This window comes from Elephantulus edwardii, unplaced genomic scaffold (assembly GCF_000299155.1).
Source record: "Elephantulus edwardii isolate Elephantulus edwardi_28Jun2011 unplaced genomic scaffold, EleEdw1.0 scaffold00060, whole genome shotgun sequence".
NCBI lineage: Eukaryota > Metazoa > Chordata > Mammalia > Macroscelidea > Macroscelididae > Elephantulus > Elephantulus edwardii.
The window spans coordinates 15245753-15253302 of NW_006399810.1; the positions used below are offsets into that span (position 1 = coordinate 15245753).

Here is a 7550-nt window from a genome sequence, read left to right on the forward strand (position 1 = left end):
GCACCTTAGTCTCCAGCCTGACATCGTTGCTCTTCAGTACTCTTGAGAAGGTCTCTCACAGCTGACTTTCCCCAGTGCAATTCGGCTCCTGATGTCCTGGCTGCTGTTACCAAGAGTGTTGATTGTGGAGCCAAGCAAACTAAAACTGTTAACTATCTCAATCTCTTCACCATCCATATTGATGCTGCCAATTGGCCCTGTGGTGAGAATCTTTGTTTTCTTGATGTTGAGCTTCAATCTATATAGGAGGCTGCAATCCTTGACCTTCTGCAGCAAGATCTTCAGGTCCTCCTCAGTTTCAGCAAGCAGGGTTGTGTCATCTGCATAACGTAGGTTGTTGATGACTCTTCCACCAATCCTGATGCCACATTCCTCTTCGTATAGCTCAGCGTCACAGATGATCTGTTCTGCATACAGACTGAAAAGGTATGGAGACAGAATACATCCCTGCCAAACCCCCTTCTTGATTTTAAACCATGTAGTGTCTCCTTGCTCTGTTCTGACAACTGCCTCTTGGTCCAGATAAAAGTAATCTTTTCATTATTCACTTTAATATAGGAGTGTAGTATATGCAGTTAGTAACATCTTATGTTATATCCTACTAACAAAGAATTTGTAACAATTTTACTTTATTAGTTATTGTGAATAAATCCTCAGTATTTTTGTTTGTTGTTTTTTATTTAAAAAAAAATCTTCCCCCTTTCTACCCTGCCCTACACCATTAGTTTCCAGTCCTATTTATCTTGGTAGATGAAGATTTAGGATAGAAGAAGACACACTCTTTATACTTTATTTCTGTGCCATGTCCTAATTATAAAAGAATAGTAGCAAAGGAAATATTGGCAGTCTCCTCCTGTGTGATTTACTGCTACTGAAAACCCACTGGAGGTTCAGCTATGGGTTGGTTCTAGCTGGAGGGCACACAACAAGAAGAAGTGGCATAATAGTTAAGTGCCTAACTGCCAAGTAAGGGCTTAGAAGTTTATGGGGGGAGAGGGAACCCTAGCAGCCTGCTCCCATAAAAATTACAGCCTAAAAAACTCTGGGAGGCAGTTACACTCTGTTATGTGGGGTCAATTTGACTAAGCTTGTCAAGGCTATTTTCTTTATACTGTAAGCCCTGTAGTTCTTAAAACAAATACCAGTCTAATTTAAAGATGAGGGGAAAGGAGAAAGAATCAGAGAATATGTGTTGCTTAAAAGTGGCCCTCAATTTTCCCTCTACCACGTTTCATCTTAGAGATGTGTGGCGTATTCCCTTCTATACAGTGGCACACTTTGTAATATTCTTTATTTTCATAACATTAATCACATTTGTAATTATTTCCCTACTAGACCATCAGCTCTAAAAAGGAACTATCTAGATAATTGCCTAGCACAGAGCATTTGCTTCTTAATTAATGTTAATTTCCTTGCTCATTGCCCTTGCCTAGAAGAAACAGTATTGGACTATGACAGGAAGTACTATCTTTTAATTTAAAACTTAATATTTCTAGTTTGTACTGTGGATGGGCAAATACTTCTCAAGTGTAGGACTCATTTTAAATCAGATCACTGTGTTTAGTGATAGAAAGTCTCAACACAAAGGTATCTTTTCATTTTTACATATACCTAAAGTTTCTTAAAATTTTGGTAAGAGTTTTGTCAAGACTGCACATGTAGGGAGGAGGCAGAGCAAGATGGTGGCTTTTCCACACACCCCACGCAGTTGTTGCTCTAGCACAAAGACGTGAAATACTAAGTAAACAAAAAGATGGAAGCCAGTCTTATTATGAGCAGTACATAGCAAATAGAAGGAGAAACTGGGTGAAAATAGCAAATAAGAGACATAAGGATTGTTTGTTTCCTACTAGCCTGCCACCAGAACATTGCCATCTACCTTGAGACAAAACCAGCAGCATTCCTGGCTGAAGAATGTGGGAAGGCAGCTTCATGGAAACTCTAATTGGAGACAGACATTCAATTTAGGCAGATCTACAGTGAAGAAAAGTGAGAAGAACATTAATGAGATTTAAGAAGCAAAGTGCAAGAAGTTAGGTGACTGCTCCAGGGATGCAGGCAGCCACAGAGCAGGGAGGGAGCCAGCAAAGAGAGAGAGAACTACTAACAGTCGTCCCTTGGTCATTTGAGTTGATAGTCCACACAGAGAGGAAAGGAAGATCCACAGAGTGGCTGCTATTCAACTCTGTCTGATAGAATCTTATCCCTTGTACTACTGGATATGGGTACGGTCTTCACAGTCAGCTATATTTACCAGAGTGTACATCACCCACACCCAAAACTGGCAACTTCCTATCCTCCACAACCTCCTGTTAACCAGAGGTATAGCTCCTACCTCTGCCTACTTGGTGACAGGACGCATCCTCCTATTGTTCTTTCCCTACCTAGTGACACACATGCATTTCACCCTAATGCACTCTGCCACTTCTTTTTTCTTGTGATGCATGTTCCTAAAGATTGCACATTGCACACTCCCACTGTCACCAGATTGGTAGCACACACTTTTGCCAACCACCACCCTTTCCTTCCTGCAGTTGGGATGACACTCATACAGATCACGCATGCTGATCACTTCACCCCAACTACTTCTCTAGCCTTGGTAGTGCACATGAACACTTGCTGCTTCTCCACTCCCCTGGCAGCAAGGGTACTCTCTGCTGTGAATCACACACCACATGGCTGCCATTGTGATTATTAAATATGCATTCCTGCACATGGAAACACTGCACCTATTGTGAACAAAGACACATGCTTCTCTGGATGGCTTTTTGTGTGCCCTCTCCCTGCCACCTGCCAACTGATGGAAAGTATGCTTACTCACTGCTGCCCTAGTGGCCAGTAGTGTGAACTCCCTCACTGCTGGGCCAGTAATTAGCAAGTATATGAGCCTCTACCCACTAAATGATCTCCTGTATGCTTCTGCAAAACTAACTAGTGAATGAAGGTATGCTTCCTTCTACCTGCTGTCTCCCAATACCCAACTATCCCTTCAGCAATGGGAGACACAAGTTCCATTTTCCTCTCCTGTCACAGCACCTGGCAGTGTGAGCTCCTGTGCCACCTGTACAACCACCTGGCAACACATAACCTGGTGTGAAGCACACCTACAGTGTTCACAACCCAGAGACTGATGAGAGCATCCCCTGCCTGTCTATGTCTGGTAACCAAAGTGCCAAGCATATCACCCTAAGAGATATACCTAATATATTCTGCACCTTTGTCTTAATGAGAAACAGAATTTTCTTGACCCTTATTCCACTTTTGACTGGTGATAATATCATGCTTCTTATGCTCAAGATGATTTTAGGAGACTCACAGCTCATGCAGTGAAACCTTTCAGTCTCCCACAGCTTATTGAAATACCATTTTGTACATGCATAAATGGTTTATACGGTCTGTTTGGGTAATACTTTCTCACAGCAACTACAGACACATCCTGATGTGAAACCCATTGGGTACATTCACTGTTAACATCAGTCTAGAAATAAACAAAATTACACTGCCAGCCAATTTCCTGCCCATTGAGATGAGTAGCCAGTACTTCCCTGCCACCAGATTTGTGATTAAAGGAGCACATCCACATCACCTACCTTCATATGTCAAAACAAGCAAACAAACAAACAAAAAAATAGGACAAAGCAAACATAGAAGCATTAAAAAGTAACCCTTAATGTCACAAAGACAATAGAGAATGTCAAAACATATCAATAAACAGGACAAGGTGACTAAAGCAAATGATGAAAATAAATGGGCAGAGGCTCTTCTTGAGGATGAAAATATAATAGTACTGAAGAGCCTTGATGTCACTCTGGAGACAAAGGTGCACCTGATACCGGCCGTGGTCTTTGCAATCACTAGCTATGCATCAGAGAGCTGGACAATGACTAAGGAGAATTGATGCTTTTGAGCTGTGGTGCTGGAGAAGAGTATTGAATATACCATGGACTGCTGAGAAGACAGACAGGTTCATCCTAGATAGGGTTAAACCAGGCTGCTCCTTGAAGGCAAGGATTCTGAAGCTTCGTCTGACATCTTTGGTCATGTTGCAAAGAGGGACCAGCCCTTGGAGAGGGACATCATGGTAGAGGGACAGTGCAGGAGAGGAAAACCCTCTATGAGATGGATTGATTCAGTAACTGGGATTATGGGGGTAGGTTTGTTGGAGACAGTGAGGTTGGTGCCGGATAGAGCAGGGTTTAGGGCTATTGTACATAAGGTCACTATGCAGACGACTTGATGGCACATAACAACAACAACTAGCAGATAAGGAAGTCAAAAGACTAAGTATTGAGTCTTCAAAAGAATCAAGGAAAACAGACAAATTCAAGGGAAACACAGGCAAAATGATAAGAATTCAGGGAAACCATAAAAAATAACAAAAAAACCTGATAATTAGAAACCATATAACAGCAAATAGAAATATAGACTAACTATAAAATAGTAGAAACAAAAAATTAATGGAAGAATATAGAAGTAAAATTTATCAATGAAAGATAGAAGCTGTGAAACAGGACAGACCTTTTCTTACTAATTTCTTTGAGGAAGAATGAGATAAAGGGGAATCAAATCCTGAGAGTATGGGGACTCTATAAAAAGGAATGAATTGTCTGTGTGACTGAAATTCTAGAACAAATGAAACAAGAAAAAACTCAAAATAGTTTTATTTCAAAACCTCCCTAATATTGTGAAACTCTAAAAGGTTACTATACAAGAAGCTCAAAGAACCCTAAAGAGGATGGAACTCCCAAAGAAAGTCATTAAAAGGTATCATCATCAGTTTTAGTTTACTTGCACCACAGTCAACACTGTTGGTACCAGCAGCCAGAAAATGAAGAGACAAATTGTATTGGGAGAGTCAACTGTCACGGACCTCTCCAGAAGAGCAACGATGTTAGAAACGTCCGAAAAAAAGTTGGAGACCAAGGTGCACCTGATCCAGGCTATAGTGTTTGCAATTATGTGCTATGCATCGGAGAGTTGGACAGTGACTAGGGATGGTAGAAAGAGAATGTATACCTTTGAGCTGTGGTGCTGGAGAAGAGTGTTGAATATAGCATGGACTGCTAGGAGAACAAACTGGTTGTCTTGGAGAAGGTGAAGCCGGAATGCTCCTTGGAGGCAAGGATTCTGAAGCTTTGTCTGACATACTCTGGACATGTTGCAAGGAGGGACTGGTCCTTGGAGAAGGATATCATGTTTGGGAGAGTGGAGGGACAACGCAGGAGAGAAAAACCCTTGATGAGATGGATTGATTCAGTGAATGGGGTAGTGGGAGCAGGTGTGTCGAAGACAGTGAGATTGGCACAGGATAGAACAGGACTGTTAGATGTAGGGTGACTCGACAGCACATAACAACAACACAACAGCAATCCAAATTTGCAAAAATTAAAGGCAAAGAAAAAATTCTCAGCATCATGAGAAATAAAAAAATAAATACAACAGGGCATCAATAAGCCAAAGCAGTAATTTCTTGAAAGAAATTATTATGGATGAAGATAGTAGAATGATATATACCTATATAAAACTCTGAATGAAAGGAATACAAAACTGTCTTTCAAATAAAGTAATAAAGTTAAGACATTCTCAAAAATTCTAAATTACATCCATTGCCATTTGTAAATGCAGGCAAACCCTACAAAAAATATTTAAGGGAATCTTTTGGATGGAGAACCAATGACATCATATCTGATATTAAGACACAAAGAGAATCACGAAAATGGACATTGGACTCCCAATGAGCCCTCTGGCATCCTTAGCCCCGCACAGAGCCAGGAGAGGTGGGGAGGACCTTATTGAACCCATGAAGCGATGGGGAGGACATTGCTTCTGCCTGAGACATCATCCTGCTTTGCCAGCCATGCACATTAACTAGAAGACTCCAGCAATCAGTAGCTACAGGAATACAGTCTTAGAGTAGAATGTCCGAAAAAAAGGTCCTTTCTCCTGAATTGTCAGGAGTGGTGAAGAGAGTCGCAACTGGCCCCCCAGTCCCAAATAATCTTGCCACAGGACTTCAGAGGAAAACTATAGGCTGAATGACTTGTCCTCCTATTCCATACTTGTCTGTTAACCTCCCAAAATCAAGCAAGTCCCCTCTTAAGTCCAGTGATCAGAGAGATTCAGGCAGGGTGAGCTGCTTCTCCCTCCTCTGGAACAGTGAGTTCTCAAGCCAAGATCATCAGAACAAGGTCCCAATGGGGTCCCAGACAGGATAAATTTTACCACAGAATGACATGAAAGAAGCACACCTTACACAACCAAAGCAAGATGTCACCCCAAAAAAGTGATCAAAGCACAGAATCAAGAGATTTCCTGAAGCCAGATGATATGATAGTATACTTAGAAAACTTTAAAGATTCCATGAGAAAACTACTGGATGTAGTCAATCAATTCAACAAAGTAACAAGATACAAGATCAACATACAGAAATCAGTTGCATTATTTCTCTGCAGTGACAAATACAGAAAAGGAGCAAAGAAAAACAATATCCATCACAATAGCTTATTTCAAGACTTAATACTTGGAAACAAACCTAAATAGAGACACAAAAGATCTATACAAAGAAAATTACAAAACTTTACTTCAAGAAACAAAGAGACCTTGGGAAATGATAGAATATATCATGCTCATGGACAGGAAGACCTAATATTGTGAAAATGACAGTTCTAGCAAAGGCATTCTACAAGTTCAATGCAATCCAAATACAGATACCAATTCCATTCTTCAATGAGATGAAAAAGACAATTTCCAGTTTTATTTGGAATGGAAAGAGTCCCTGAATAAGTAGTAATGCACACTTGAAAAAAGAGAAGTAAGATAAGAGGCATCAAACTCTCTGATTTCAAGTACTACTACATAGCCGTTGTGGTCAAGATAGTATGGAACTGGTACAGTGACAGACACTTAGATCAATGGAATAGAATTGGGAACCCAGAAATCAGCTCATCTATCTATGCTCAACTAATTTTTGACAATGAGATGAAATCCATTAAGTGGGGAAATTACAGCCTTTTTAACAAATGGTGTTGGGAAAATTGGAAAACCATCTGTAGAAAGCTCAAGCGAGACCCACATCTCATACCATGCACAAAAAACAAATCAAGGTGGGTCAAGGACATGGGAAGAAAACCAAAGACTATAAATTTCCTTAGAGAAAAGCTTGGAACAACTCAAGAAGCCCTAATCCCTGATATAAAAGGTCTTCCAAGCAGAATGAAAAACCTACAATCAGTAGAGAGCAAAATAGATGAATGGGACCTTCTAAGAATCAAATCCCTATTCACATCAAAAAACTTCTCCAACAGGTAAAAAGAAAAGCCACAGACTGGGAAAAAATATTTTTTGATAACATATCTGATAAGGAACTTATATCTAAAATTTATAGATTACTCCAGCACATCAAGAAGAAAAAGCTAAACAACCTAATTGCAAAATGGACACAGGTTATGAATAGACACCTCCAAAAAAGACATTCAGATGGCAAACAAATGTTGTTGTTGTTGTTGTTGTTATGTGCTGTCGAGTTGCTTGCGACTCATAGCGACCCTATG

General features: G+C 40.3%; 1 protein-coding gene across 4 annotated transcripts in view; it reads left to right on the top strand.

Moving 5' to 3' along the window:
• ZMYND11 (zinc finger, MYND-type containing 11) overlaps positions 1-7550 on the top strand; it is a 137102-nt gene that overhangs the window by 975 nt on the left and 128577 nt on the right. The window lies entirely within an intron of this gene.